The sequence below is a fragment of the Zonotrichia albicollis genome, chromosome 4 (assembly GCF_047830755.1).
Source record: "Zonotrichia albicollis isolate bZonAlb1 chromosome 4, bZonAlb1.hap1, whole genome shotgun sequence".
NCBI lineage: Eukaryota > Metazoa > Chordata > Aves > Passeriformes > Passerellidae > Zonotrichia > Zonotrichia albicollis.
The window spans coordinates 3,647,290-3,654,691 of NC_133822.1; the positions used below are offsets into that span (position 1 = coordinate 3,647,290).

General features: G+C 49.1%; 4 non-coding genes across 4 annotated transcripts; 2 read left to right on the plus strand and 2 right to left on the minus strand.

Moving 5' to 3' along the window:
• Nucleotides 1-1,294: 1,294 nt before the first annotated feature.
• Nucleotides 1,295-1,409, minus strand: LOC141729003 (U5 spliceosomal RNA). Its single transcript, XR_012580254.1, has one exon. It is a non-coding gene; the product is annotated as a U5 spliceosomal RNA (small nuclear RNA).
• A 1,596-nt stretch (nucleotides 1,410-3,005) lies between these two features.
• LOC141729002 (U5 spliceosomal RNA) lies at nucleotides 3,006-3,120 on the minus strand. Its single transcript, XR_012580253.1, has one exon. It is a non-coding gene; the product is annotated as a U5 spliceosomal RNA (small nuclear RNA).
• Nucleotides 3,121-5,201: 2,081 nt separating this feature from the next.
• Nucleotides 5,202-5,316, plus strand: LOC113460043 (U5 spliceosomal RNA). Its single transcript, XR_003381720.2, has one exon. It is a non-coding gene; the product is annotated as a U5 spliceosomal RNA (small nuclear RNA).
• Nucleotides 5,317-6,923: 1,607 nt separating this feature from the next.
• LOC113460042 (U5 spliceosomal RNA) lies at nucleotides 6,924-7,038 on the plus strand. Its single transcript, XR_003381719.2, has one exon. It is a non-coding gene; the product is annotated as a U5 spliceosomal RNA (small nuclear RNA).
• Nucleotides 7,039-7,402: the final 364 nt, after the last annotated feature.

Consider the following 7,402-nt stretch of genomic DNA (forward strand, 5'->3'; position numbering starts at 1 on the left):
AGGGCAGGGCTGCAAAATTAAATTTTGCAGAGTGACGGAGCCTTAAATGTGCTCAGAGGGTTTGGATCTTGCTCCAGACCAAGCTGCACCACCTTTCTGCTGGCCTGAATTTTGGCTTGATTTCAGAGATTTATATACTTGGAATTAACTATGGACTTTACATTTAGCATATAATAAATGTATTTTTAATCAATTAATAAAATATTGTAAAATATTATAAATATTACATATCTTTATATCATAACCCACTTGTTTTTCTCCACCTGGAATTAACTATGAACTTTACATTTATTATAGAAAAAATGTAATGTTTTAAATTAATAAATAAAATCTTGTGAAATATCATAAATATCACATATCTTTATACAATAACTCACTTGTTTTTCCCATCTGCTCTTGTTGGGGATCGAGTGCTTTGTGCTGAACCACAGCCTGATTTCCAGAGTTTGTTCTGAGGTGACAGAAAATCCACCAGATTGCTCAGAACCTTTTCCCAGCATGTTAAATCCTCTCCCTAATTCACCTCAGTCTTTACCTCCTCCAGCCTGACTTGAGCAATGTTTTCTCTCATTTCCTCTGAAACTCCCCTGCAGAATCAGCCAAACATCCCCATAAGGAGGTGCCTCTCTAGTGTCACCCCCAGGAACTGAATGGGGTAATTTTGACACATTTCCCACTCAGAATTTATCCTCCAGACTTCTGAGTCACTTTTGCTGCTCTCTCCAAGCCCTGGATGCTCCCTTGCAGGCACAGACATCAGAGCAGGGTGTCCCCCCTTCTCCCATGCCCAGATGAGAAATGACTCTCCTCATCTTGCTCAGCACGTCCCATTCTGCATCCAGGGCTGAGTCAGCCCTGCTCAGGGATCTCAGGCATTGCTCTGAGGTTTTTTCTCAAATCATTGAGCTGGAGTTGCTGCCCTCCAGCACAGATTCTCCCACTCCTGCCCATGCTCCACGAGATTTCTTTTTTAATTAAAACAAACCTTTGCAAAGAGAGTGTGCCCAGTAAGACGGACTCAACAATTCCTTTCTCCTAGATCAAAACTTGCTTCCATCTCTATTACTTCTTCAGATGCTACATTCAAAAATCTTTCTGCCAAGCACACATATCTGTGAGACCTTCTTGTCAAACTTTCATCCTGCCCAAGACTGGAGAATCCTAAACCCAAATAATTCATTCCCTCAGCTTGAACAGGCTGGGTTACTACCCCACACATTCTAAACCCCTCTCTACAACACTTTCAACAGCAAAATGTGTAAGAATTATCCTATTTTTTAACCAATAAAAGTGCAGCTCTACCAAAGCAGAGCCACCAAAAATTCCCAGTCACTCTTGACTGTTCCTCTCCACGGAAATCTTTAGTAAAAGGCGAAAGATTTATTCGCTCTGAAGAGAAACCAGAGGATGCCCTCCTGGCCCTGCCCAGGCCCTGCCCTGCATGGATGTTTCTCTGCAGCACAGGGTGACCTGGCTCATCCCCAGTTTCACCCTGTGCTGGCCCCAGACGGGTCCCCTGGCAGGGTCACATCCCAGTCCCGTGTCCCCACCAAAATGTTCCCATGGCAAAAATGGGAATTTGGAGCAGAGCTGTGCTGCTGGCCCGCAGTGCACCCTGGGTATGCAAATTAGCTGAATGCTAATGAGGCACAGGTAACGAGCTCGAGGGAAACATGAGACAAGCGCCTTTTGTCAGCTGGGCAGAGCCTGGGCTGGCTCAGCTCAGCTCCTGTTCCAACCCACACAGAATGCCAGGAGGGGCTGGGTGGGAAGGGACCTTAAATCCCACCCAGTGCCACCCGTGCCGTGGCAGGGACACCTCTCACTGTCCCTGGGGGCTCCAAGCCCTGTCCAGCCTGGCCTGGAACATGCCAGGGATCCAGGGGCAGCCACAGCTGCTCTGGGCATCCTGTGCCAGGGCCTCCCAACCCTCACAATAAATAATTTCTGTGCAATATCCCACCTAAATCTCCCAGGTTTACTTTAAGTCCATTTCCCCTCATACTATCAGTATCTGCTGGGGTAAAGTCACACACCTCCTTCTCCATCAGCCCCTTTGGGCCCTGGCAGGGGCTCTGAGCTCTCCCTGGAGCCTCCTTCTGTCCAGGTGAGCACCCCCAGCTCCAGAGCAGAGGGGCTGCAGCCCTTGGAGCAGCTCTGGAACCTCCTCTGAAACCACTGCAACAGGTCCAGGTGGGAGTGTGAGAGCCTGAATGAGAGATGTGGGACTCCAGGGGCTCTCCAAAATGCAGTTTATTGTATCCAAAATGCAGTTTATTGTACCCAAGGTGTTACAGCAGCCCCGGGTGGTGGGTGACAGAGCTGTGCCCACAGCTGTCAGCTCCAGCTGCAGGCAGCCCTGGAGCCCCTTTGGTTTTGGTTACAATGCATTATAGACTTTTCTTGCTGAGCATCTCAATACAGATGAACCAAACTATACCTTAACTATTATCTGTAGCCTGTTATAACTACTGTAATTACCATATTCATGTTACTGTTCCCCAATCACTCAAAGTTAGTACTTTGCAGTTTAAGCTAGAACTTATTTTCCGGTTTTCTTGCAGTGGAAAATTCTGAGACGTTTTTTCTACTTGCAACATTTGCTGACTTGTTTGCCTGTGCTCTCTTTGTGCTTGGTAAAAACATCTTCTTGTTTGGGGTGGGTTTATCCTTTGCTCTAATCCATAAAAACCCCTTCTAACTAACACACCCTTTGCCTCCTTGGTTAGCCAGTAAGACTGGCTCAGCAATTCTTCTCTTCTGGATTAAAACTTTTTTTCATTTTTATTCCTTCATCAGACTCCACATTCAAAAATCTCTCTGCTAAGCACACATATCTGTGAGACCTTCTGGCCCAATTTTCATTCTTCCCAACAGCACAAGATCCCAAACCCAAATAACTCATTTCCTCAGCTTGAACAGGCTGGGATGGTACCAAACTCTCTCTAACCTGCTTTCTACAACATTTTCCAAGATTTATTCTATTTTTTGACCAATAAAAGAGGAGCTCTGCTAAAGCAGAGCCACCAAAAATTCCCAGTCACTCCTGACTGTTCCTCTCCACGGAAATCTTTAGTAAAAGGCGAAAGATTTATTCGCTCTGAAGAGAAACCAGAGGATGCCCTCCTGGCCCTGCCCAGGCCCTGCCCTGCATGGAGGCTCCTCTGAAGGACACGGTCACCTTTTCCACCCCCAGTTTCACCCTGTGCTGGCCCCAGACGGGTCCCCTGGCAGGGTCACATCCCAGTCCCGTGTCTCCACCCAAGTGTTCCCATGGCAAAAATGGGAATTTGGAGCAGAGCTGTGCTGCTGGCCCGCAGTGCACCCTGGGTATGCAAATTAGCTGAATGCTAATGAGGCACAGGTAATGAGCTCTAGGAAAACATGAGACAAGCGCCTTTTGTCAGCTGGGCAGAGCCTGGGCTGGCTCAGCTCAGCTCCTGTTCCAACCCACACAGAATGCCAGGAGGGGCTGGGTGGGAAGGGACCTTAAATCCCACCCAGTGCCACCCGTGCCGTGGCAGGGACACCTCTCACTGTCCCAGGGGGCTCCAAGCCCTGTCCAGCCTGGCCTGGGACACTGCCAGGGATCCAGGGACATCCTGAGAGCCCCTGCTAATGCCGAAAATGAGACTCTTTTGGGTGTATCTGGTGACAATCTTTGTGACTGGGCTGCTGGCAGGGGCATATCAGCTCCACGCCTTAAGTTAGATGGTCCAGGGCACAAGCATTTTGCAAAGGTTACTTTTAATTTTAAAAAATCTTTTGGAGCACGTGAAGCAGGGAGAGAATCTGTGCTGGAAAGCAGCAACTCCAGCTCAATGATTTGAGAAAAAAATTTCAGAGCAATGCCTGAGATCCCTGAGCAGGGCTGACTCAGAAGGTTAACCAAGGAGGCAAAGGGTGTGTTGGTTAGAAGGGGTTTTCATGGCTTAGAGCAAAGGATAAACCCACCCCAAACAAGAAGATGTTTTTACCAAGCACAAAGAGAGCACAGGCAAACAAGGCAGAAAATGGTGCAAGTAGAAAAAAGGTCTCAGAATTTTCCACTGCAAGAAAACTGAAAAACAACTTCTAGCTTAAACTGTAATGTACTGACTTTGAGTGATTGGAGAACAGTAACATGAATATGGTAATTACAGCAGTTATGATAGGCTACAGATAAAAATTAAGGTTTGGATTGGTTCTACTGTATGAAGATTCTCAGCAAAGAGAAGTCTATAATGCATTGTAACCAAACCAAAGGGTCTCCAGGCCTGCCTGCAGCTGGAGCTGACAGCTGTGGGCACAGTTCTGTCGCCCACCATCCTGGACTGCTGTAACATCAGTATAATATGAAATCAATTAAATAAAATAAACTGCATTTTGGAGAGCCCCTGGAGTCCCACATCTCTCATTCAGGCTCTCACACTCCCACCTGGACCTATTGCAGTGGTTTCAGAGGAGGCTCCAGAGCTGCTCCAAGGGCTGCAGCCCCTCTGCTCTGGAGCTGGGGGTGCTCACCTGGACAGGAGGAGGCTCCAGGGAGAGCTCATAGCCCCTGCCAGGGCCCAAAGGGGCTGATGGAGAAGGAGGTGTGTGACTTTACCCCAGCAGATACTGATAGTATGAGGGGAAATGGACTTAAAGTAAACCTGGGAGATTTAGGTGGGATATTGCACAGAAATTATTTATTGTGAGGGTTGGGAGGCCCTGGCACAGGATGCCCAGAGCAGCTGTGGCTGCCCCTGGATCCCTGGCATGTTCCAGGCCAGGCTGGACAGGGCTTGGAGCCCCCAGGGACAGTGAGAGGTGTCCCTGCCACGGCACGGGTGGCACTGGGTGGGATTTAAGGTCCCTTCCCACCCAGCCCCTCCTGGCATTCTGTGTGGGTTGGAACAGGAGCTGAGCTGAGCCAGCCCAGGCTCTGCCCAGCTGACAAAAGGCGCTTGTCTCATGTTTCCCTCGAGCTCATTACCTGTGCCTCATTAGCATTCAGCTAATTTGCATACCCAGGGTGCACTGCGGGCCAGCAGCGCAGCTCTGCTCCAAATTCCCATTTTTGCCATGGGAACACTTGGGTGGGGACACGGGACTGGGATGTGACCCTGCCAGGGGACCCGTCTGGGGCCAGCACAGGGTGAAACTGGGGGTGGAAAAGGTGACCGTGTCCTTCAGAGGAGCCTCCATGCAGGGCAGGGCCTGGGCAGGGCCAGGAGGGCATCCTCTGGTTTCTCTTCAGAGCGAATAAATCTTTCGCCTTTTACTAAAGATTTCCGTGGAGAGGAACAGTCAGGAGTGACTGGGAATTTTTGGTGGCTTTGCTTTAGCAGAGCTGCTCTTTTATTGGTTTAATAATAGAGTTCTTTTAGTAAGCTTGCTAGTAGAAATTGTTACAGAGATGGGAGTTAGAATGTATTTGGTAGTAACCCAGCCTGCTCAAGCTGAGGGAATGAGTTATTTGGGTTTAGAATCCTCCACTGTTGGGTAGAATGAAAGTTAGGCAAGAAAGTCTCACAGATATGTGTGCTTAGCAGAGAGATTTTTGAATGTGGAGTCTGATGAAGGAATAAAAATGAAAAAAAGTTTTAATCTAGAAGAGAAGAATTGCTGAGCCAGCCTTACTGGCTAACCAAGGAGGCAAAGGGTGTGTTAGTTAGCAGGGGTTTTTATGGATTAGAGCAAAGGATAAACCCACCCCAAACAAGCAGATGTTTTTACCAAGCACAAAGAGAGCACAGGCAAACAAGGCAGCAAAGGGTGCAAGCAGAAAAAAGGTCTCAGAATTTTCCACTGCAAGAAAACTGAAAAACAACTTCTAGCTTAAACTGTAATGTACTGACTTCGAGTGATTGGGGAACAGTAACATGAATATGGTAATTACAGTAGTTATGACAGGCTATAGATAATAGTTAAGGTATAGTTTGGTTCATCTGTATTGAGATGCTCAGCAAGAAAAGTCTATAATGCATTGTAACCAAAACCAAAGGCTCTCCAGGCCTGCCTGCAGCTGGAGCTGACAGCTGTGGGCACAGCTCTGTCACCCACCACCCGGGGCTGCTGTAACACCTTGGATACAATAAACTGCATTTTGGATACAATAAACTGCATTTTGGACATTCCCTGGAGTCCCACATCTCTCATTCAGGCTCTCACACTCCTCCCTGGAGCTATTGCAGTGGTTCCAGAGGAGGCTCCAGAGCTGCTCCAAGGGCTGCAGCCCCTCTGCTCTGGAGCTGGGGGTGCTCACCTGGACAGAAGGAGGCTCCAGGGAGAGCTCAGAGCCCCTGCCAGGCCCCAAAGGAGCTGATGGAGAAGGAGGTGTGCGACTTTACCCCAGCAGATACTGATAGTATGAGGGGAAATGGACTTAAACTAAACCTGGGAGATTTAGGTGGGATATTGCACAGAAATTATTTACTCTGAGGGCAGGCCCTGGCACAGGATGCCCAGAGCAGCTGTGGCTGCCCCTGGATCCCTGGAATGTCCCAGGCCAGGCTGGACAGGGCTTGGAGCCCCCAGGGACAGTGAGAGGTGTCCCTGCCACAGCACGGGTGGCACTGGGTGGGATTTAAGGTCCCTTCCCACCCAGCCCCTCCTGGCATTCTGTGTGGGTTGGAACAGGAGCTGAGCTGAGCCAGCCCAGGCTCTGCCCAGCTGACAAAAGGCGCTTGTCTCATGTTTCCCTCGAGCTCATTACCTGTGCCTCATTAGCATTCAGCTAATTTGCATACCCAGGGTGCACTGCGGGCCAGCAGCACAGCTCTGCTCCAAATTCCCATTTTTGCCATGTGAACACTTGGGTGGAGACACGGGACTGGGATGTGACCCTGCCAGGGGACCCGTCTGGGGCCAGCACAGGGTGAAACTGGGGGTGGAAAAGGTGACCGTGTCCTTCAGAGGAGCCTTCATGCAGTGCAGGGCCTGGGCAGGGCCAGGAGGGCATCCTCTGGTTTCTCTTCAGAGCGAATAAATCTTTTGCCTTTTACTAAAGATTTCCGTGGAGAGGAACAGTCAGGAGTAACTGGGAATTTTTGGTGGCTCTGCTTTAGCAGAGCTGCACTTTTGTTGGTTAAAAATTAGAGTGATTCACGGGAGGTATTGTTGAGAGGGAGTTGGAATGGGTTGGGTACCATCCCAGCCTATTCACAGAGCACCTGTGGCTGCCCCTGGATCCCTGGAAGTGCCCAAGGCTGGGCTAGACAGGGCTTGGAGCAACCTGGGATTTTGGTAGTTGTCCTTTGTCATGGCTGGGGGTGGAACGGGATGATCTTTAAAGTCCTTTCCAACCCAAACCATTCTTTGTCTCTGTTCTTGCCTCTGAAGCCGCCCCTGTGCCAAGGGGAAGAATTAGCTCCTCCTATAGGGATGTACATCCAAAATTATGGGTAAGATTTGCCAGGTTAAGGCTGTGTATTTACAA